This window comes from Eulemur rufifrons, chromosome 8, assembly GCF_041146395.1.
Source record: "Eulemur rufifrons isolate Redbay chromosome 8, OSU_ERuf_1, whole genome shotgun sequence".
NCBI lineage: Eukaryota > Metazoa > Chordata > Mammalia > Primates > Lemuridae > Eulemur > Eulemur rufifrons.
Window position 1 is genome coordinate 86952161 of NC_090990.1, and position 24819 is coordinate 86976979.

Consider the following 24819-nt stretch of genomic DNA (forward strand, 5'->3'; position numbering starts at 1 on the left):
TATGGCCAGGTGAATGAATGAGGGCAGAACCTCTGCTCTCCCACCCTTCTGAGCTGCCTCCTGACTTTGGGCAAGACCAGTAACCCTGACTTGCTTTATTTCAGACCCTTCCCCTCTCCCTTCTATCCAGTGAGTCCCCAGTGATCAAATATCCTTGCCCCCAAGCAAGGACACTGTTCTCGTTACCCCTGGCATTCAGCAAAGTTCCCTTCCTGGGTATCAAATACCTGGGAGGATACAAACTTCCCACCAGCTGGCGCTGCAGAGTGTAGCCACCCAAGAACCTGACAGTGGGATGCAGGTTGCAAATTCAGCTGTACCAAAAAAAAAAAAAAAAACACAACTAACTGCTATTCCCTGCTACCCAGAGAGAGGCCCACATGCACCCACAGCAGGCAGCATTGTTCTGGGTTCTTGTAGTAACTGAAAGGGAAACTTTCACAATGTCCAGAGCACTTGATGTCCTGCAAATGGAGGAGAATGTCCTCAAATTCCTTGCAGCAGGAACCCTCTTGTGTGGCATCAACCTCAACTTCCAAATGGAACAGTAAGTACATCACAAAAGGAAAAGTGATGGCATCTACTTCATTAATCCTAAGGGGACATGGGAGAAGCTCCTGCTGGCAGTTTGTGCCGTTGTTGCCATCGAAAACCCTGCTGATGTCAGCGTCCTATCCTCCAGGAACACCGGCCAGGGAGCTGTGCTGACGTTTGCTGCTGCCGTCGGAGCCATTCCTATTGCTGGCTGCCTGACTCACGGAGCCCTCACTAACCAGATCCAGGCAGATTCCAGGACCACGTCTTCTGGTGGTTACCGATCCCAGGGCTGACCACCAGTCTCCCACAGAGGTGTCTTACGTTAACCTGCCTACCATTGCTCTGTGCAACACAGATTCTCCTCTGCTCTATGTGCACTTCACCATGCCTTGCAATAAGGGAGCTCCTTCAGTGGGTCTGATGTGGATGCTGGCCCGGGAAGTTCTGCACATGCGTGGCACCATCTCCCGTGAACACCGTGGGAGGTCATGCCTGATCTCTACTTCTACAGGGATCCTGAAGATAGTGAAAAGGAAGAGCAGGCTGCTGCTGAAAAGGCTGTGGCCAAGGAGGAATTTCAGGGAGAATGGACTGCTCCAGCGCCTGAGTGCACTGCTCCCCAACCAGAGGGTGCAGATGGTCTGCAGGCGTGCAGCTGCCTCTGCCTACTCGGCAGTTGCCCACTGAAGACTGGAGCGCTCGGCCTGCCACGGAAGCCTGGTCTGCAGCTCCCGCTGCTCAGGCCGCCGCTGAATGGGTAGGAACTAACTCAGCTGCTCTTCCACAGGCTCTTAAGCAAGATGGAAATAAGGTAGATGGAAAATAAACATCAGTTTCTTAAGGAAAAAAAAAGAAAGAAACAAAACCAACACCATGGCAGCTGAAGCCTTCTGCCCTGGGGTGATTTGCCTCAAACCCTGGGAATGGTACAAGTCTGGCCTTGGTTTTTCCCTGCTTTTCCTTCTAGGAGAGTGTCTGCATAAGAAGAGAGAGTCATCCGGCAACCAAGGATGGAGATAGCATCCTGTTGAAGATCTGTCCTTTGTTGTAATGTCACCTGAAACCATCCAGAGAGGTAGAGCTAAGTGGAACTTTTTAATGTTGATATGTGATTAACAACAAAAGAATTCTTGCTATTTTAGGAGCCCACGAAGACCAGTGGGAGAGGTTAACAGTAGGCAGATTCCAGCTCAGTGTAGCACATCCTGCCTCAAGAGGTGGTGAACTCCCTGTCACTGGAGGTATTCAAGCAACAATCTGTCGAAAATGTCAGACAAACTTCAAATAAAAAATAAATTTCAGGAGACTAGAAAACCAGTTGAGGTTTGTTGTTGTTGTTGTTGTTGTTGTTGTTTTGAGACAGGATCTTGCTCTGTCACCCCTGGTAGAGTATAGTGGCGTCATCATAGCTCACTGTAGCCTCAAACTCCTGGGCTCAAGCAATCTTCCTGCCTCAGCCTCCTGAGTAGTTGGGCCTACAGGAGTGCACTACCATGCCTGGCTAGTTTTTTCTATTTTTAGTAGAGACGGGGTCTTGCTCTTGCTCAGGCTGGTCTCGAACTCCTGACTTCAAAGATTCCTCCTGCCTCGGCCTCCCAGAATGCTAGGATTACAGGTGTGAGCCACCGCTCCCCGACCAAGAATTTTTTTTAATGGAGTTGAAGAATTATATAATTGCAGAAATACAGAGACTTGAGCAAGGGGGTTCTTGCTCTATCAAAGTTCCAAGTCCCAGGAGCTGATCTGTCCTCTAGTTTTCCCCCAACTTCAGAAAGCTTCAGGTCTGGAAGGAGTAAGACAGCGTCCCTATCACAGGGCCCTCAAGGAGGGTGGGCTGAGGGAAGGCTTGGGCCTCTTCCATTCTAAGCACCTGTGATTTGACAAGGAAATAAAACACCCAGGAGATAAGGAAAATACTCCAAATCATTCCCAGAGTGAATATTTAACAAAATTGGAGTCTGATTTTTTTAAAATAAGGCATCAGTGGCTCTTTTTAAGCAACAAAGAGCCGGTTTTATGCAAATTTCCCCTCAGGGCTTTCATTAAGATGTTAAAATCTTTCTTGTCACAATATGTACCTTATTACAATGAGTCATAGTGTTTCTCTATTCTCTTGCTGAGACATCTTAGTAAGATAAACTCTGAGCACAGGACCTAACTCTCTTTTTAAGTGAAAACCCCTTATTGAGAGTTCTAAGGAAAGGGTCGGGAGATAGGAAATTTAGAAAAAGAGAAGAAAAGAAAAAGGGCCTTCCAGCATGGTGAAATCAGCAGGTGGAACTAGAAACATTCTGAGGAAGAGATTGGGTGATTCCTATTGGACCAGTAAGTATCTCTGGTGATAGGAACATGCTAGAACCGTTCTGTTTCTCCCGGTGAGGTCACATAAGCCCTTTAAAGACAGCCCTTCTTCCCTCTCCATTCAGTCTTTAGCGCCTTTCTCTGGGCCACGTGTAAGTGACTGAACAGTCAGTCACAAATGCTGTTTTTCCTTTGCAGAGACTCATTCTGTGGCCCTGGAATGGAAAAGGCGTTCTCGGGAAAGTGAACGCCATGCATAACGCCGTGGTTATGGGGTGTAAGGTTCAAAAGGGAAGAGCAGTGGTCGTTTCCACTGAGGGTGGAGCAGGCTTCAGAAGAGACATTCCTTTAGACCAGGAGTCTAACTTTCCATAAAGGGCCAGAAAGTAAACATTTTAAGCTTTGAGGGAGGGCTACGGGGTCTCTGTCGCAATCGCTCAACTCGACTCTCTCTTGGAGCACAAAATGAGCGGATGTGTTCCAGTTAAATTTTATTTACGGACACTGGAGTTTGTATTTCATAGCATTGTCACGTTTTATCAAAAAAAGGATTCTTTTCCAACTAGTTCAAAATGTAAAATCCATCCTCAGCTAAGGGGTCATATAGAAGCAGGCAGCAGACTGTTTCCCGCCCCCGCACTGGACCCCAGCAGCTGCAGGATGGAGGCTCTCCGCGTGCTGCGTGATCCAGAGCCGCTCTGCTGGCGCGGGAGGCGCTTCGCAGACGCCGGCTCGGCCGACTCCTCGCTCCTGGGAGGTTCCCCTCACAGCTCAGGCTTCTTTTGCCGCTTGACCCCAAATGCAATATTCCAGCGAGAATGCCACATATGAGCGTTCAAAAGTGCTTCTATTCTGCCTGTTGGAGTGTGATTAAAGTGTGCAGGAGGCGAGGTAGGGAGGCAGAAGCCCTTCAAGGAGACAGAGCCTGGTTATAAAGTAATGCTTTAAGAATCATTTTAAGGTTTGTTGGTGCTAAGTATGCATCAGGGAAGAGGGGTGTGGCAGCGAACAGAGTGGGTTAGAAAGGAATGCCGCAGAGCCCTATCTCTCAGGAGTGGCCTGGCTGGAAAAGGTGGTCACAGGAAAATAAACACCACCTACGTAACTCCATGGGTGTGGGTGGGGGTCTCGTTCGTTCGTGTCACAGGAGGGAGAGCCGGGGGAGTTGTTCCCTTTGGAACTAGACCAGAAGAGCTGCAGGGGGAGTTAGGAGAGCGGGTTTCCTCTGACGAGAACTCGCCACATCTTTAGCTGAGACGCGTCACCCTGAGGAAGAGCCCGCGCCTTTTGGAGATGCCTCCTCACAGCCCACCACAACAAAATGCCTGCCCTAAGAAAACGTTCGGAGAACATGTATTCATAGAATGTAGATCTCAAGAAGTAACTGAGGTTGTATTGGGTCGTGTGTTAGCTCAGACCCAGGAGTTTGAATCCCAGCTTCGCTCACAATTTACCGGCTGCGTCACCTTGGGCGAGTCCCTGAACTTTGTGTGTATCAGTTTTCTCCAGAGATCGTACCGCTGCGCACGCTGTTGAGGAGATTAAGTGAGATGATCTTCACGAAGGACACAGCGCAGCGCATGAGGAAAATGAAGGCCTAATGGAAGCTGGCCTGCGCCGCCTCACAACCACCAGCACGGCCGACAGACTCTTCCGCCATTTTCAACAGTACACATGGCGTCTAAGCAGTTATGCTCAAAGGACCTTGCATTCTGTACTTGTCTCTTCCATGTGTCTGAATAACTCTCAGTTTGTGGTCAATGGTTTTATGATATGCTTTTGAACTGATAAGGTTCAGGTTACCTACCCTCTCCTGGACATGTGAGTATTCTGGTCTCGATTATCATAAACAATGTTACCATAAACATCTGCATAAAAGTAGATTCCAGTTTATATGTAATAATTTCCTTGACTTACAGAAGGGGAGACATGGGCTCGAAGCATATACTCAGATGAGAGTTACTTATCCAGGTCTGTTCTCCAGAATATTAACATGGATACTAGAGATGTGAGACAATACCTGTCTGCAGAGAAATGCACCAGCATTGAGTTTTATGACTTTGGCTTGTTTTTGCTAATAGGTATGAGGTAGGAGCTCATAGCTGCTTTATCTTTCTTTTCTTTTCTTTTTTAAAATTAATTAGACATGAGATGATTCTCTTCCTCATTAACTTTACTATTACATTTGCTATTTGTTCACATTCTCCAACCATGGTTTCAGTGGACACATGGTTTTGTCTCTTGTAGATGTGTATAGGCTCTTTATACATTTTGAATCCAGAACTTTCTCTATCTTATCTGTGATGGGCATTTCCCATTTATTTTCTTTATATCTGAGTTTTGTTGTTTTTCATGAAGTTTTAATTCTGTGTGGCTCTTAACCTGACATCCTTATTACTGACAGTGTTATGATTTAAGCAAGGAAGAAATTAATTCCCCTCCATAGTTGCATAAGATTCTATTTCTTTTCTTTCTTTTTTTAACATTGTAGCCCTAATCCACCTAGATGTAAATTATAGATCTGAATTTTTCTCTACATTGCTTCTAGTGATCCTAACACAGCATACAATTATTTGTTTTCCTGTGGTTCCTTCCCTTTTCCTGTGGTTCCTACTTCCCTTGTCACATATTTTTAAAATATTTCTTTCTTTAGAGTCTATTTCTGGAATCTCCATTATCTCCCGATGACCTGTATCCTGTTTTAGCCAGTTCTATAGCATCTTAGTAATGGTCACTATGAAACAAAAAATACTTGCTAGAGCAAGTTTCTAGCAAACCAATCCAGTACCTGGTATACAGAAGAGGCTCGTTAAATGTTTACAGAAGGAATGAACATACAATGATCTCCAAATTATCTTTATTCCTATATATTATAATTTACAATAACTTCTATTTAATTCTGTGGAGTCCTTTCACTGTTAATTTATTAGGACCAAGTCTGTAAGACAACTTGGAGAATACTGTCATCTGCAGCTGTGGTCCCCAACCCAATACCTCTTCTATATTTACAGCAGCTCCCCATCGCTTGCATCACCACCGCCTCCCCCCACCCCACCCCTTCCCCCCCACCACCCCATCCTTGGAAAAATTGTCTTCCATGAAACCAGTCCCTAGTGTAAAAAAGGTTGGGGACTGCTAATCTGCAGCACTTAGGCTTGTCATTCAGGAGAAGGTTTTCCTTTCTCCTTATTGGAGTCTAGGAGTATAGATACGTGGTATTGTATTTAAGGTTCTTATCATCTCTACTCGAATCCTCCTTGCCAGATCTTGGCTACTTGAAATTAGCTGAGAAATTGTATTTCTCTTCCCTATATTTACTTGAGATATCCTTTCTTTGACTTTAAAACTTTGGTACTATTTACTAAAATGTTTTCTGATCATTTTTCTCTGGTAATTAATCTTGAAAGGGACTCCATACAGATTAAATTCTGTATTAAAAAAACTCCAGGAAACCTTCTGTTATTATGCCTTTACTTACCGTTTCCATATTTGGTGAGCTTTCCTGCTTCTCATTTTCCATAGAGCGAATCTTTCTATTTTGCTGGCCTGCTGTTTTTTTCATGCATTACAATTATCTATTTATTTCATCCTTCTTTGGTTTTGTTTAATTTTTCAACTTATCTTAAATCTCACTAATTTGTTGTTTCAGTGTCAATTCTAATTTTCATTTCTAACAATATTCAATTTTTTCCATGACATCTATTATGCAACTCTAGTCTCAACCTTCTTGTGTTTTTTAATTATTATTAATCTTTAAATCTTCTTTCACTTTTTTTCTGGGTGTATTTTCTCTATTTCCTCAAATCTGACTTGTTTATATGTTTGTTTCATTTCAGTCACTATTCATGTTTTCCCAGGCTTTTACAGCTTTAATATTTTTTTTTTGCTGCAAAACTTATATTAATAAATTTGGGTAACTTTAGGAGAGAGGGAGCACAGGAACCTTCAAACAATGTTGAAATGTGCCTTTGCCTGGCTGAAGACAGGTCTGAGCAGTAAGTCATAGGTGACCAAAAGAGGAGAAGGGTTAATTGACCTAGAGATTCTTGGAAAAGAGGAAACCAGAAGATCATTCCAACAGTAGGTTTGAGGGACAAGGGCAGGCCTGGAGCATCCCCAGGTTGGGCAGGGCAAAAGGAGAAGAGTGGACACACACTCTGTGTCTATGGTTCAGGGAAGTCTCAGGCTTCAAACAGACCTGCAAGGCAAGCACAGGAAGATAACCGGCTTCAAAGAAAGGGACAGAAATTTGGGGAACTTTCTGGAGGACTGATGAGCTGAATTTATGGTGCTATGTAAACATAGAAAGCTCCATGGGAAGAGTTTAGCAAGAGGTTATGATCTATCCTACTCTACAGCCAATTAAAAGTTAGAAATGGAGCCCAACTGCCGTTGGTGTCTAAGCTGATGTATCAGGTAATTAGGATGGTTGCAAGGTTTAGTGAATAGGACAAGGGTGCAGATCCCACTGGGGCTAACATCTCCTCTGCATGTTGCGGGGGGCGAGCTCGTAGTTACTAGGAGCAAACAGGGTTCTGGTGGATTGCTGTGTACATCACAGGAAGCAGGAGATGGGAGACAATGGGTGTGGAATCCAGAAAGCCAGTTTGGCCGGTAAAACATTATCAATGAGTTTCCTGCTCTGCCCAGATGAAAAGTCCCCATAGCCAGTGATAAGAGTAGCTGTCAGCTCCCCGGGTCTGGGGAGTATGACTTGGCCACCACCCTGGCTGTTTAGTGCTGAACAAACGTCTGAGCTCATATCCTTCTCCCAAGTAGACTTTGCTTCTGGGATGAGAATTCACCATCCATTAGGAGCTTTCTAGTCTCCTGTGTGTTTAGCTTTGTTTTATTTTTGTGACCTCCTAGAGTAGAACTAACAATGTGCAGAATCTGTCAGAGATAGATTTGGGTTTAATTTTGGGAAGAAGCCTTCCAAGGATAGGGTGGGCGGCTTCAGGTAGTGCTAAGTTCCCTGTGCCCAGGTGCTGGTGGGAAGGCTGTAGATGAGGCTGGGAGTGTAAATTGTTGGACAGACCACCTTTAAGAACACTTCCAATGCCAAGATCCTGTGAGATTAGGTGACACAAGGCAACTTCCAGTTCTTCATCTGGAGGGAGAGACAGCTTTTTCTGAGTCGTGACCAGAACCCTCAGGAGGAAGTCAGGGACTCGAAGTCACACCTTGCTTCTGCCATGTCTTACAGGTTGCATGACCTGAAATAGATCCTTTCACTTTCTCGAGACTGTAAAATAATGGGTTTACATCTATCTTAACCTCAATCTCTAAGTGCTACTGACTGTACCTCTAAAATCTTTTTCCTTCCTGCTGGACCTTAGTCATTTCTCAGCCAGACCATTCCAAGAGCTTCCTAATGAGATCTCTGGGGTTCCTCACAGTTCCACCTACTATCCATCCTCCACTTGGCCTGCAGAGTGATCTCTCTAAAATGCAAAGCAGATCACGTCACTCCCTTGCCTAAAACTGTTCAGAGGCTCCCTGGCGCATTCATGGTAAAGGTCAGACTCCTCAATACAGCCCACCAGACTCCCCAGCTGGCCAGCTGGCTGTAGACACCTTGATAGCTGGGACCACAAGTAGCTCATTCCGGCATGCCCAGCACCTAGCACAATGCCTGACACGTAAAAAAGCAGCATGAATATTAGCTGAGTGATGAATAAATAAATTTCCTGCCATCCCTGATATGATCCTGTCTTTCAGCCCAAATCAACAGCTTCTCTAAAGCACAATGCCTATTACACCTGTATTCTGAAATGTTCTTCTTAACCTCCTAGACACCGGCCCCGGGGGTCGTTTCCCTAAATACCCACAAGACCCCACTCTGCCTTTTCTAAGATTTCAGAACATGTAAATTGTATACTGTTCAGAAACTGAGCATGGCTTTTGAAAGGGCAGCAGACTTTGATGGTATCTGCAAAAGAGCCTCAGGATGCCCCAGGAAACAAAGGTCACTGCCCCAGTCTGAAGCAAGTAATCGCTCCCTCCTGCCCGAGGCTCCTGGGGGCTCCCCATTCTCTGAGAAACACGGAGAGCTCCAGCTTCTCTTAGGAGGGAGGGAACAAAGCCACACTCTCCTCCTACCATGTCCACCAAAAAGTGGCAAGTAAGATTTAAAAGGCACAAAGGGCGAGAGAAGGGGATGGCGTTAGAGGCTGAGGTCAGCGTGGAGGTGTGTGCTGGGCTCCTAATGAGAGAGGAGAGCCCTGCCAGGTAGGCAGGCGTGGGCAGGAAGGCGGTGAGAGGTTGGCAATTTATTGGGAGGCAGGAAAACTGCTGAATTTGACACTAGTAAACGGAGGATGTCAGTTCGACATCTGTTCCTGATACCTCAGCAACTAATTATTTCTCTGTGCATTGCGGTGGGCTGGCTGGAAGAGCCCAGGGGCAGGCGCAGTCCTGTCAATATGGCTGAGTTTGACTGGCAAAATTAATAAGTAAATAAATAAACACAACCCGCAGCCACCGAAACAATAAATAACCCGCAAACAGCCTTCCTCACTCCAGAGGATCAATGGCACTCTGTGCCAGAAGGGCAGGGAGAGCGGGAGAGGCAGGCGCGGGGGAGGACGCAGAGCCCCCGTTCCTGTCGTCCTCAGGGTCTCCCTTCCCTGGGGGCTTCCCGGAGCACGAGCCCCCGTCTCTGGGCCTCTTATTCCACATCTGTTGAAAATCTCATCCTCTGTCGGCCCACACCTTCCTCACTATCGCCATCTGTGAGGACTAGAGGGACCAAGAACATTTTTAAAAGGAAGCTTTTCTACCCAATGTCTCCCATGGGACTTGATGGCAGTGAATTTGCAAGTTTCTTTGGGAAGCCCCTTCTGCATCCCCTTCCCTCTTTCAACTCCCAATCTCTGCTTCCCCCCCTGCCCCTCACCTCTCCTGGAGCTCCAGCAAGGCAAAACGTTTGGCCAATTTCTTCAGACACCATTATCAATTTACACTGTGTAGCTGGTTTTCCTATCTTTTTCTCCAGACTGGTCAAGGATCTTTTCTGTAACTCTGGGGCCTGGAGCATAGGTGGAGTCCAGTGTGTTTGAGGGACAGAGGAAGGGAGGGAGGAGAGGTGATGATGGCAGGAATGAGTGAATGTTAGTAGCAATGTGTTACCCCTCCAGGACCCCATGAAGAGACAATGCTTAATTCAAAGATGCTGACTGGGGCCGGGCGCGGTGGCTCACGCCTGTAATCCCAGCACTTTGGGAGGCTGAGGCGAAAGGATTGCTTGAGGCCGGGAGTTCAATTCCAGTCTGAGCAAGAATGAGACTCTGTTTTATAAAAAAAAAAAAAAGAAAGAAAGAAAGATTAGCCAGGCATGGTCATGCACACCTGCAGTCCCAGCTACTTGGGAGGCTGAGTCAGGAGAATTGCTGAGCCCAGGAGTTTGAGGTTGCTGTGAGCTATGGTGATGCCATTGCACTCTAGCCAGGATGAGAGAGCGATATCCTGGCCCCCCAAAAAAGATTCTAAGTAGGGTAGGGAAATGAAGACCACACCTGCGTCCTTGGAACTGTCCAACCCAGAGAAAGAAGTCAAAACCCTGGAAGGTTGGGAAGGAGAGAGGCTGTGACCTGCAGTCTGAGAAGAAGCAGGTCAAAGGACATGATTGCATTGAGTGCTCTAGTCAAGAGGGCCAGGGTGTAGCTGAGAAGAGAGAAGAACCCTGGGTGCAGTAAATGTGAGAAGGCACAAAGGGCTGTGGGTCTAAACTCCACAGTCAGCCGTGCTGTATGTCCTGGCCAAGTGCCATCACCCTCAGGGATTCAGTGTCCCGGTCTGTAGAATGGGAATAGGAGAACCTCCTTCCTTGAGGGTAAATGTCAAATAGAAAAATGGAGCTTTCTCCACTCTGCATCCAAGTCCTTTCCAAGATGCACATCTGACCACGTTGCCTCTGTGAAAACCCTGTTATAACTCCCATAGCACTTAGAGAAAAGCCCAAGCTCCCCAACACAGCTCCCAAAGTCCCCACAGCCCAGCAGGGGTGGGAGACCTGCAGCCTCAAGACCACATGTGGCCCTCTGGATCTCCAAGTGCAGCCCCTTGACAGAATCCAAACTTCACAGAATAAATCCGTTTATTAAAAGCATTTGTTCCGTAAAATTTGGATTCAGTCAAAAGGCTACCCTCAAGGATCCAGAAGGCAGCAGGTTCCCCACCCTGCCCATCTTTCCAGCTTCACCTCACTCCTCATTTTTGCTCAGGCACACAGACCTTTGTCAATGCCTCAACTTGACTTGCTCCCCCAAAGAGCCTGCTCATTTGGTTGCTGGAATTTCCTTCCCTTCCATCTTCACATACTTGCTTCTACTCGGCTTCCAGATCTCAGGGCAAACGGTGACTCCTCGGGAAAGTCTGCCCTGACCTCCCTGACTGGTTTGAATCCTCTCATAACAGAGGAAACCTGAAGCCTACCACGTCTCACCTCCTCCACCACCACCAGCCGGTCCAAGCCCTGGTCACCTCTCCTCTGGGCTCCTGCAGCCGCCCACTGTCTCCACTCTTGCCCCCCACAGTCTGTCACACTGCAGCCTCGGAGCCTCTGTGCAGCCCAGAGTCTTGCCCCAGATCTCTGCGCGGTCCTCTCTCAGTTCTTCCAGTTCTCTGCTCAAGAGTCATCCCGTCAGAGGGACTGTCCCACCCAAAGTACCACCCAGGCACACTCTGGCCACTTACACTGCTTTATTTTTATTTTTATTTTTTTTTGAGACAGAGTCTCACTCTGTTGCCCGGGCTAGAGTGAGTGCCGTGGCGTCAGTCTAGCTCACAGCAACCTCAAACTCCTGGGCTTAAGCGATCCTACTGCCTCAGCCTCCCGAGTAGCTGGGACTACAGGCATGCGCCACCATGCCCGGCTAATTTTTTGTATATATATATTTTAGTTGTCCATATAATTTCTTTCTATTTTTAGTAGAGACGGGGTCTCACTCTTGCTCAGGCTGGTCTCGAACTCCTGACCTCGAGCGATCCACCCGCCTCGGCCTCCCAGAGTGCTAGGATTACAGGCGTGAGCCACCGCGCCCGGCCAACACTGCTTTATTTTTATCATAGCATTTATTACTACCTGAAATTACAGTGTATGTTTATTTCGAAATTATGTTTCTTTGGACTTGAACATAAGTTTCAGGAGGTCTGGATTTTGCCTTGTTTGCTGCTATATCTGCAGCTCCTGGAACAGTACCTGCCATATACAATATATCTTCAGAATACTATAACTTCTTTCTTTTTTAGAAACAGGGTCTCACTCTGTTGCCCAGGCTGGTCTTGAACTCCTGGGTTCAAGCAATCTTGCATCAGCCTCCCAAGTAGCTGGAACTACAGGCATGTGCCACCATGTCCAGCTAATTTTTTATTTTTATTTTTATTTTTATTTTTTTTAGAGATGGGGTCTTGCTATGTTGCCCATGTTGGATTGCAGTGACTATTGATAGGTGCAATCATAGCTCACTGCGGCCTCGGCCTCCTGGGCTCAGGCGATTCTCCTGCCTCAGCCTCCTGAGCAGCTTGCACTACAGGCGCACACCACTGCGCCCAGCTCTAAATTATTTTTGGCAGTAATATCACAGTGGCATTTGACTGTTTAATTTTTTGCCACTCGCACTGAACTCTAGTCTTAATCAGGGTGGGGACTGTATCATCATTTACTCCCCATCATATCCTAGGGCTCAGTAACCTGCCTGTTACATAGTAGGCACCTGGTAAACACTGAATAAATGCACATGTAAGAAAATGAATGAATAGAAATAGAAAATTATAAAGCAAACGCCAACATGAGGTCATGTTGTGAAGATGATGGTTAGATTCAGTCATATTACCTGGTTATACGTGCTAACACCAGGCAGCGCTGGTGTGGATAATTTAAAGTCTGCTCTCTCCTGGCTCAATTTTCTCTATTGCTTTTCTCAAGGATTTTTGGAAGGAGGGACACGTTCTCCCACCTCTCCAATTTCTCCTACACTTTTAGTTCAGGCCCACAAACTCAGTAGTTAGGTTTCCTAGCTTGTTTCCAGCACAATTAATCATTTTCCCCAATTCAGTGCTCAGAATAACTTCACATAAATATTGCCATTTTGTACACCGGTAGCAGAGGGACATTTCTATCTCATTTGCAGACAGTCTGCAAGCCCAACTCATGGCAAATACTCCCCCGTCTCATGCCCCGCAAATTCTATGCAAGAGGTTTAGAAGACACCAGGGAAGAACAGCACCTGAGTACAGGTTGACGGTGTGTGATGCCGTAAACTTCATGGCCACATATTCGAGAAGACAGAGATAAGGTACTGGCACCTCTGCCACTCTGAGAAAACACAGTCATTCCCAATGCAGGGATATAAAACTTTATAGTACCCAGCTGTCTCAGGGCACAATAATTCACTTTCCAAGGGAATCCATCAAAACCCAGTCACAGTTTATTTTATAACAGCATTTGGATTCAATGTGGTGATTCAAATTACTATGAACCCCCCAGAATTGGTCTAGGGCTCAAAGAAGTCAGGAAACAGACACCTAAACAAACAAAAATGTCAATAGCCATAGTTCTGAACCTCATCCGTTTTCTGCCAAGACCTTGGTCAATACATTTTGATCCATCCAAGGTCTGTCTCTAGAAAAGCACAGGAAAAACTGATAGAAGTGTTGCAAGATCATCCTTTTAGAATGATTTCTGTGGTGTTCTTCTAATTTCACATTTTAAGGCCTTAAAATAAGACCACTATTACTCAACCTCCCTTCCCAATATTTCCTAGTGATAACCAGACAGCACTGACCCATGGATTTGTACGAAGAGTATGGGGTTGGAAGACCCATTTATTAATCATGTGACATAGGGCAAGGTATTTAATCATTCTGAAACTCTGTTTCCTCCTCTATAAAATCAGGATGATGAATCCTGCCTCATAAAACTATGAGAATTAAGTGAGATCATCTAGGTGGCTCCTAATAGCTGCTCAGTAAATAGTTGCTTCCTCTTCTGAGACACCATCTCAATTAACTGCTGTCATCAGTATCAGCCCCAGTCTAGTTGGCTGGCATGGACTCTTGCTTCTGTTTGGTAAATTTCTTTCTATATTTCTTATGTGTTTATTGTAACTTCAAACTAGATTGTAAACTCTTTGGGACCAGGTGCAGTGGCTCACACCTATAATCCCAGCAACTCCAGAGGCTGAGGCAGAAGGATCACTTGAGGCCAGGGGTTAGAGAACAGCTTGGGCAACATAGCTAGATCCCATCTCTATAGCTGGGCATGGTAGCACACACTTGTAGTCACTGGGAGGCTGAAGAAGGATTGCTTGAGCCCAGGAGTTTGAGGCTACAGTGAGCTGTGACAGCACCACTATACTCTATCTGGGTGACAGAGCAAGACCTGGTCTTTGAGGACAGGAACTGCCCCCTTCCCTTTCTTTTGTAAATCATGTTTCCCAATATCAATCTTGATCTGTGTACAAGACAAATTCAGTGCTCTTTTGACTGGGTGGACTTATAAATGATTTGCATGGTGACATTCAGAGGGAAAGTGCTGTTTTGAGACTGAGGGGAGAGCTTAAAGGCTGAGTCTCGAGTATTGGTCTTTTATACTTTGCAAGCAATAGGGAAGGTCCTGTCCCAGAAGAAGGAATTCTTAATTCTCAGATAGCAAGAATTTTCTCCATTGTCCTGAAAAGGCAGCTGTTTTGCTTTACCTTATTTTGCATTGCTGTGTTGTATTTTGTTTTGTTATTGTTGGTAACCTAAATATCATCAGGGAGTAATAACCCAAACCTCCATAAGATCTGAATCTAGAGATAGGGGTGTAGAGGTCAGATATAGGGTTGCCAGATTTAGCAAATGAAATTACAGGACATTCATTTACATTTGAATTTCAGATAAACAACAAATAATTTTATAATAAAGTACATTCATTCAATATTTGAGGCATACTTATACTAAAAAATTATTTATTGTCTGGCTGAAATTCAAATTTAGTGGACATTTTGTATTTTACCTGGCAACTCTATTCAGGCAGGGGCAACCACAAAACAGCTTACTAGAGAGGAGAGAGAAAAAACAAAGAAACAAAAAATTCCTTCAAACTGAAATTCCAATATACATAAAGCAATCAAGAGCTAATACAGACATTTAGCAAAGCAGCTGAACATAAATTCACTTTAGATGAAATTAATTTTATACAACAGTTGGGCAGACTTTTAAGTGTGGTATCTTCAGTATGTTCTTAGGGAAAAGTGAAGCCACAACTTCCATATTGAAAACAATAAGAAATTATAAAATTAGGCAGCAATAAAACATGAATAATATGATAACATGGAGAACCCATTAGAAATCCCAGAAATTAAAGAAAAATATCATTGAATTCTAAAAATTCAGTACCTCAAATTTTAGATTGGATGCTGTTAAAGATTTTATAATCTATAAGATGAAACCAAGAAATTCACCTAGAATCCAGTGTGTGTAGGGGTGTGTGTGTGTGTGTGTGTGTGTATACATACACACCTATATTTACTATGTATATGTGAATGTTTATGTATATATAGAGAGAAATATATTTCAAATGTAGTTAAGAGACAAGAAGAAACAATTGAGAGAGAGGTCTTAATATTTATCTAATTCCAGGAAAAGAGAATGAAAGGAATGGCAGAGAATCAATATTTAAAGAGAAAATTGCTGAAACTTCTCCAAAATTAGATAAAGAGATGAGTCTTTAAGTGGAAAGTGTATTGTAAGTATCCAGCAAGAAAAATAAAAATAAATCTACTTACATACACATTAAGGAATAACAAGGATCGTGCGGAAATGTTTACAATTACCCAGACACCAAGATACAACAATTAGACTAACAGCAGACCTCTCATCCAGAATACCAGATGCAAAAGGACAATAGAATAGCACATCAAAGTGTTTGAAGAAAATAAATGTTAACCTAGATTGAGATTTGCTGTTAGCATCAAAGACCTAATAACAGAGGCTAAGACAAATTAAATAAAGGATTCATTCTCTCACATCACAAGGCGTGGAAGTGGCAGCCCTGGGGTGCTGTGGGACATTACGATTGTTCTCTGCCTTCCTTGGCTTGTAGCTTCTCTTCTCATTGTCTCATGAAGGTTCATGTGTCCAAGGAAAAAGGACAAGGACAAAAATGTGACCCTCTTAGCAAAGTCAGCCCCCTTTAGAAAGATTCCCTCACCCCGGTGTTGCTGCTTACATCCCATTGGCCACTCCCTGCTATGAAAGAGTCTGGAAAATGTAGTCATTCTGCTGAGCATGACACTGCCCCCAATAAAATCATGTTCAAGTTCTGTTTCTAAGGAAGATAGAGAACAGGGATATGCGGTGGGTGCCAGCAGTCACTGCCGCAGCTATTATTTAAGAGTGAAGGCAAAACAAAGACATTTGTCAATATTAAAAATACTAAAATAATTTAACATCCACAAACCTTCACTAAATGCACTATCAAAAATTTACTTCCTTGAGAAATAAAATAAAGCCAGAGGGATGACCACAGGAAGCAATGGCGAACACAGAAATGTACAAAGCACTGTGGTGAGTGCAATTGCAATTTGCTGTAAAAAGGATAAATGTTTTTGTTTGGTTGTTAAAGGGTAAAATTAAAACTCCAAATAAAAATTATAAGATAGTGAAAACATTGAAATGTGGCAAGATGTTAAGATGTTCCAAAGTTGGTGGTGAGTATTTAAATTCTATATTATTCTCTATATTTGTCTGTAAGTTTGGAACCTTTCATAATTTGAAAAATAAATAGAGGCAATACTTACACAGAGACTTAAATCTTCTGTATGCCAAAAGATCCCACAGTTAAAAGATGGGAGAGAAAGACCAGAGGGTAAAACTCTTGCAATATATGCAACAGAAAAAAATCAATATCTAGAATAGAGAGAGTTATTATACATCAATAGAGAAAAGCTAAAATCCAATGAGAGAAGAAGAAAAGGATATAAATGAGATTTTATAGAAGAAGAAATACAAATGGCTAACAAATATTTTTTAAACGCTTAACCTTGTAATCCGGGAAATTCAATTTAAACCAACAATAAGGTGTTATTTTTTACTCACTAGAGAAGTAAAAATGTAGAAAATTGAAAATACTAAGCCTTGGCAAGAGAATGGGGAATGGCTATTCTTGGATTCTGTTGACAAAGTTTGACAAAGCAAGTTTGACAAAACTTGCTTGGATTAAAATTTGGTAATACTTTAAGTTTTTAAATATCCGTACTATTAGGTCCATAGTTATACATTTAGAAATATATTCTATGAAAATCATTGCATGTGTGCACTGGAATATATGGATACAGGTAATCATTGCAGCATTTTAAAAAATAGCCCAGGGGGGATATTAAGCAGCATTTATTATTTCATAATTGCAAAAAATTGGAACTAAATGTCCAATAATAGGAAAGGGGATAAACAAATAATGGTATGTCTATACTATAGAATATCACAGCACTGTTAAAAACAGGGAGGACACCTCTAGAGAGTGAAACGTTGTGAAGCACATGAGACAAGCAACAAATACACACAACCACACACATTGTAAGTGAGCAGCTCTGTGCTTAGAAAGGAGACTAACAGTAGTTGATACCAAGGAAGAACATGGGAAAGCCACTCTATGTTCTTCTACACTGTTTGAATCATTTAAAAGATGACATGTGAACCACATGATCTCACTTATATGTGGAATGTAAAACAGTCGAACTCCTAGAAGTAGAAAGTAGAATGGCGGTTACCAGGGGATGAGGGTCTGGGAAGGTGTTGGTGAAAGGACACAATATTACAGCCAGATAGGAGGAACACATTCAAGACATCTGCTGTAAGACATGGTGAATATAGTTAATAACAACGTACTGTAGCCTTTAAAATGGTTAGGAGAGTAGATTTCATGCTCTCACCTGTGAGGTAATGCACATGTTAATTAGCTCTATTTAGCCATTCCACAATGTATACATTTTTCAAAACATCATATTGTACACAATAACTATGTGCAAATTTTATTTGTCAATTAAAAAATTAGATAAAATTTTTAAAAAGATATTTAAAAGGTAAGAGAGAGCCAGTAGGAAGCTCTGGAAGGAGTTTAGGACACGTTGCTAGGTATCATTTTCTCATTTGTAAAGTGAGGAGAAGTGCACCTGGTCCTGCTCTCCGGCTGGCGGTTGTGAAGTCCAGATGAGCACATTGAATGGGCAATGAGACAGGTTCGGGGAAAAAAGAGACCTCATGCAAAAGTAATGGGTAATCATGGAATGGGGGGGCACAATTTTACATACATTCCTCATATGGATTAGATATTCACATCCTAATTATCTTGATGATAAAAACAGTCCTTGTAAATGGCAGAGCTAGTGATTGAACCAAAGTCATCCTGTCTCCATACTTTCCCAGTGACCCAAAGTCCAGCCTCTTTGGAGAACTCTGCAGTGCTTGTCATGGCTCAGAGGGCAAACTCCAGACTACACTGCCTTACTTTGAGGCTCTACTACTCTGCAGCTTGGAAATTCTGGACAATTTACTGCACTGTGCTGTTTCTCAGTGTTCTCCTTTATAAAATGAGAACAGCAGTAGTACCTATTACAGATAGTTATTGCAAGGACTAAGTGAGATAATATACATGAAATGCTCACACCAGTGCCTGGCACGGTGAGCGGTGTGTAAGTGTTGGCTATTATTGCTGTTTGCTTCAATCAACTGGTTGATCAGTGGGAAAGAGAGGCATTTTCCCAGGCTCTTATGTGTCTAGATTGAGTGAGGAGTTAAAAACGCAATATGGACCTCTTCTTTCCCTTCATAATACTTTGTATACAAGAAAAATGTCTTAGGCCGGGCGTGGTGGCTCACTCCTGTAATTCTAGCACTCTGGGAGGCCGAGGCGGGTGAATCGCTCGAGGTCAGGAGTTCAAGACCAGCCTGAGCAAGAGCGAGACCCCGTCTCTACTAAAAATAGAAAGAAATTATCTGGCCAACTAAAATATATATAGAAAAAATTAGCTGGGCATAGTGGTACATGCCTGTAGTCCCAGCTACTTGGGAGGCTGAGGCAGAAGGATCGCTTAAGCCCCAGAGTTTGAGGTTGCTGTGAGCTAGGCTGACGCCACAGCGCTCACTCTAGCCCGGGAACAAAGCAAGACTCTGTCTCAAAAAAAAAAAAAGAAAGAAAGAAAAAGAAAAAAATCTTTGTTATGTTCTGAGTCCCGAGTTCCTGAGGACATGACCACCACCCTTTCCCTGCCCACATCTAGTCAGGTCGAGGATAGGATCGCCTCCTCGTGTGTTGTGGGCTGCCAGCTCTGCTCTCAGGGTCTCTCTGAGAGCACCTCTTTCTGGCTTAGCATTCTTGAATTCATCCTGCCAAATCAAAAACCAACATTCAGTTTTGTAAGCCAGTGGATAGATCAGAGGATGGCAAAAGCTCTTCTGTCTGGCACAGAGGGTCCCCGGGAGAAGGCAGCTGGTTTACCTCAGCTCACCCTCCTGGGACAGGCTGGATCTGTCATTCCACTGCCAGCCTCGCACAGACTTGCAAGAAGTTCACAGTGCACACATACCTGCCTGCTGCTTGGTCGTCCAGTGGGTGAAGGAGGCTGGCTGAGGGCTAAAGATAGACGCTGGACAGGTCCTCTCCTGCCTGCCAACACTAGGGAGCCAGGGCTGTGAACTCCAAGAGGGAGGCAGCTCTGGGGTTGGAAGGGCTCGATCCTGGTTCTACCAGGGACATGCAAAAGCAGGAGCTGCCTCTTTCCTCTACTTCCCATGCCTGGCCTGGGGTGGTTGTCAAATAGTACTCTCCCCATTAATAGGTAAAATGGTTTGGAAGGCGCTGAAGGCAGAAGGGCCATGGGTGGAGAGAAGGGAGAAATAAAAAGAAAAGCAAGAGAGATGAAAAGAGCCCTCAGGAAGCAGCAGCTCTTGATGCCAAAAGGCAACAAGATGCTTTCATCTCCAGGCAAAAGAACACCACCTAATTCTGAATGTTTACAGAGCTTTGCAAACTGAAGAACAATTTGGGGATGTGGAAAGGCTGTGCTCTCTCTCACAGCTGTGACCGCAACCTCTTCTTTTACTAAAGGAGTGGTTTTGGGAAAATTTAACTGTGCTGAGCCACAATTTCATAATTTCCCCCTTTGAAAGACAGAATAATCATATATACCAGTATAAGATGGATTGCATTGGCATAAACAAAATAGAAGTTTATTATCTTCTCATGCAAAGAAAATCAAGAGATAGGTGGTTCCAAGTTGCTATGACAGCTCCACAGTCATTGGAGACTCCAGGCTCTTTCTATTTTTCTGTTTCTCCATCCTTGCCACAGCTTTCAACTTTAAGTATGCCTCATAGTCCAAGATGGCTGCCAGAGTGCCAACCACCGTGTCTGAAGATTAAAGGTGCTTTACCTGAATTCTAGGTAGGAATTAGAAGGAAAAGGGATGGGCAAAAGGGCATACTCTTAGCTGAGTCAGCCCCCTGAAGGAATTTTCCTGGGACTCCATCGTACTCCTTGGCAACTCTCACCTACATCTCACTGAGCATCCCTAGTTGTAAGGAAGGCTGGGAAATGCCTTTTAGTTTTACACAATTCCACCTGGAATAAAATGAGTCTGTTAGAAACAAAGTAGATAAGGATAGATACTGGGTCTCTGCTGCAAAGCTTCAGAAAGCTGTTAAAGAATTATGGAAAATAATGCATGCCAAAATGCACATTGCACACTCAAAAGGGCTTTGCAGCTGTTCTCATTCCCCCTCACAGCAATCCCATAAAGTGAAAACTGAGGTGTAGGAAGCCACTCAAGGTCAGCAGCCGGTAAATAGCAGAGCTGGGATTCCGACTTACTCCCGTCTATGTCTTTCCTGTCTTCCAATAGCAGAGAAAAAGAGTGGGTAAAAATAAAGGCTTTTCTTAGAAGGTCTGTTGCAAGTCTGTTGGGGGGATGTTGGCCATCAAATGCACGTGGCCAGCAGACTGCCCATCCTGCTGAGTGTGGAGATTGGGGGTGGGGATTCTCTTGGGAGCCGAGAGCTTGAACTGCTGCCCACTGAGCGTGGAGCACGGGCGGCCCCCGGTTATTTTCAGCCTATGGGCTCTGGTCATGCTGTCTTTGAGATTATGGATGCTTTTAATTTTGCCTTTTACCAAGGGCCTTGGGACCCAAGGCCTTCAGGCACGAGTGCCTATAAATTGCATCTTATTACATTATTAACTACCATGTTATCAGGAGTCGAATAACTGACTAATGCTTTGGCAAGCGATGCTGTGAAGGAGAAATCTTTCCTATGGCCTTCCTCCCTAGCCCTCCCCAGCTCACAGAGAGAAGCCAGGGGTCCTATACCCAAATGTATTTGAACTCTTTAAAAGAGGAATTGCCTGTGACCACGGGGAGACGGCTGTCCTGAGGGTCTAGGAAGCACGGATGCATCCTAAAGCAGACGTTAACCCACTGAAAACAAAATGATGGAAACATACTGCCGTGTCTGAAATCCAAGATAAGTGGGGGCCGCACTGGGGCGGGGTGAACTAGCCTGAAGTCTGTATGTGGCTAACCCAGGGGACAGGAAGTGAGAGGATAGGGGTGAGTTTTGTGGGGACTAATGTGCCCCCTTGGAAGAGCTGCTGCTAGAACTTGAGCAGTCTGGGAGTGTCCAGGCAAGAGGAAGCTAGCATTTGGGGCTGAAATACGGGATTTGCCTGGAGTAGGGGCAGAAAGTACTTTGCATTTCTGGAGCTCCCCTAGAGGGAGTCCCGCTGGTCTTTAGAATGAACTCTTGAGGCCAGTGGAGGGATGTCAGACAGGGCTGGGCTGGGCCAACTGGGAGTCAGCAATGCTGTGTACCTGCCCTTTGCTAGGAGTCTGTGGCCTGTTCCCCAAGATTCCTTGACCTGTAATCATTTTCTGCTTTCCAAATGAGCGTGAGAATGAGGCGGCAGTCCAGGGACCTACACTACAGAAGGGAACCTTCCTTGCTTCCTGGTTGCCCCAGTGGGTAGAACCTGTAGCCAGTGCAGGGACCCTTTAGGTTGAGGCCATCCTGGAAGGTTTCTCATGGGCTTTTATGATATTCCAGGATAATGGAATTTTAGGAGTGGTCAATTCTTAAGGACCTTGAGCAGCCATTGACAGGTGGTAGAAGCACCTGCCCCTTCCCCCATCATCTTTCTGAGTGGTCAGACATGCTGAGTCAGCGAGAGTCCTGGTGGGCTCTTCACCTGGTGCACAAATGTCATCTTCCCTCCTGCGTCTATGCAGTGGGCAAAATCCCCACCTGCAGAATTGCTGTGAGGATTAGAGAACATTCCTAAATCCCATTGCACAGTGCCTGACATAAAGTAGCTGCTAGCAGATGTTAGCTGTGTATTACCGCCCCAGCCCCTCCCGGGAGCGCTGTAAATGAGGGCATGGCTAGGATGGCAGGTGGAGGCCGGCAACGGCTCCCAGAGGAGGGGTTCTGATGTCCTCAGATGGTGGCTCCAGGGACGGGGTTGGGGGGGCTCTCACTCACAGGGAAGGGCTGGCTCCCCCATCTTTCCAGCTTGGGTTTAGCGCCCCCAGCAGGCTTCAGAGGGAGGCAACATGTCGTAAAGGCTTTGAATTGGGTCAAATCCAGGTTTAAGGCCATGAGCTAGTTAGATATTTTGGGGCAAGTCGCTTAACTTCACTGAGCCTTAGTCACCATATCTGTAAAACAGGACCCCTCATACCTCCCTCCAGGAGGCCAACTGTCCCCGGAAACCCACCTGGCCAGACCTGGATGGTGCCAGTGGTCATAAAGCCTGAGCTCGCACACCCGGCCCCACAGCCCCACAGCTCCATGAGGTTTGCTCCCACAGCCTCAGCCAGGGAAAGGACAAAGCAGGAGCAGCCGAGGTACTTCTCCTCCCCGGGTGAGGATGGGAATGCAGGAAAACTGCCAAGACACACCACCTTCTGTGGGTTTCTCACCCTGATTCCAAGAACCACAGCTATCATCATTAGACATGACCTGCCGGCTTCACAGCCCTTGTTAGAGAGGGAAAGGGGCAGGAAACTCAGTCCAGAGAAAGATAGGCTGGTGAGGAACCAGAGGCCTGGAAAGGGTGAGAACTTAGGTTTCTCATAACTGGCACTCAGTCTGTTGCTGGTTCAGCCTTTCTCCCTCACACATGTGTGCACGTGAATACCCACAGAGATACCATCTAAAACAAGCTGAACACACACTTGCAAAATGTTTAAAACTTGCACTTGAAGTTGACGGAAAGCAGGAACCCTTTATGTGGGAAGTGAAGACGTAGCATCTTCCTTGGCACATTTTACTATGAGCAGAATCCCTACTTGCCAAACTGCTGAGAGTTATCAAATTGATTAGAGAAAGCCTTTTGCACAGTGCCTGATGCAGAACAGCTGCTTCACAGATGTTAACTAGATATTACTCCATTGGGACCCCTCCCAAACCTATCCACATACAACCATGCACTGCCCAACTCCAGAAGACGTCATTCCCATAGACTATGATGTGCACAGCCTCTCCTGGATTTGGGCAGTGCACATCCTGCACCACCACGAAGGGCCTGCCCATTACTCAGAGCAGATACACACCACTCCAGGGCATTTTTTCTAACTTTGACTCTCAGCTGACCTTTCTGTCTTTTCATTTCCTTTTCCCCAACTTTAAGTTACCCCACTGATGGAGAGCCTAAGTGGCGGGAAGCACTTCCTTCCAGCCAGGAAGGCAGTGTGGGCAAAACTGAGAGCAGTCTGCTTCCTTCCCTCCCTTGCTCAAGTTTTACCTAAATCTTTGGTGTCTTATCATTTTTTAGGGCCCATGGCTAATTTTTGACACAATGTGTGCTACCTGCTTTGCCCCTGGTCCCGGGCCTGGTTAGGCTAAAGTGGCTGACAGGTAGAAAAAGGATGTTGGGGAAATTGCTGGAATTTATACTCTCAGCAAAGCTTGAGCAGGAAATGTTGGAGGCTGCTGCTGCTATTTCCATTTAAGTGTTGTTGAATCTCAATCCCCAAGTCATTTATCGGGTGAACCCGTAAGGCAGGGATAGAGCCTGGCTCTCGAGGCCACTCCAGCTCCCAGTGCACTAATGACACTTGACAGACACCAAATCCTTGCAATTTCCAAACAAAACCTTGCTGCTGCAATCTCATGGCTCCCAGAAAACACTCCACCACTTCCCAGGCTTTCCTCAGCTGGTCCTCACTGATTGCCAGCAATGCTCAGCTGAACACGTCCTGCCCCCCATCCCCCCTTAACACTTCCCTGCCTGCTGGGAGACCGAGGCACACTCCCAGGCCCCTCCAAGAAGCTAGCCAGACAGTGCAGCAGGCCTTGGTTTATGCTGCTTAAAATCACATCACCTGTTTGGTAAGAGCTTTATCCAGTTGCTCAAATGATGCCAGTTGGTGACAGGGCTGGCATGTACAGATCCATCATTTTAATTTTACAGAGTCCCTGGGCTTCTTCAAAGATCGCCTGCCAAATATCAGAAAATGGCAGCTTTTCACTCAAAAGGGTTTTACACAAGACACAAGATGAAACAGATTCACAACCAAATTTGAATCCTTTTTACTCCGTTTCAGTTCTCTTTCTTAAAACATAATTTTGGAGTTTTCAAAAACTGTGTAATTATTATTATTTTAATTATGGAATAATTCAGTCATGCTGAAAGAAATAACGGATAATATAATGAACAACTGTGTATCTACCACCAACTTAAAAAATGAAATATTAACAAGTGTGTTGAAAACTACTAGCCTAAGCCAATCCCATTTCCTTTTCTTCTACCTCAAATGCAACCATGTCTTCAATTTAGTCTTTACTATCTTCATGAGTCTTTATACTTCACACTATTTTTTTAAACTCTTTATCTTGAGATAATTGTCAATTCACATGTAGTTATAAAAAATAATAGAGAGAGCCCATATACCTGTCACCCAGTTTCATCCAGTGGTAACATCTTGCAAAACTCTAATGCAA

At 44.8% G+C, this 24819-nt stretch overlaps 1 pseudogene; it reads left to right on the top strand.

Moving 5' to 3' along the window:
• Positions 1 to 443: 443 nt before the first annotated feature.
• LOC138390315 (small ribosomal subunit protein uS2-like) overlaps positions 444 to 24819 on the top strand; it is a 40754-nt pseudogene continuing 16378 nt past the window's right edge.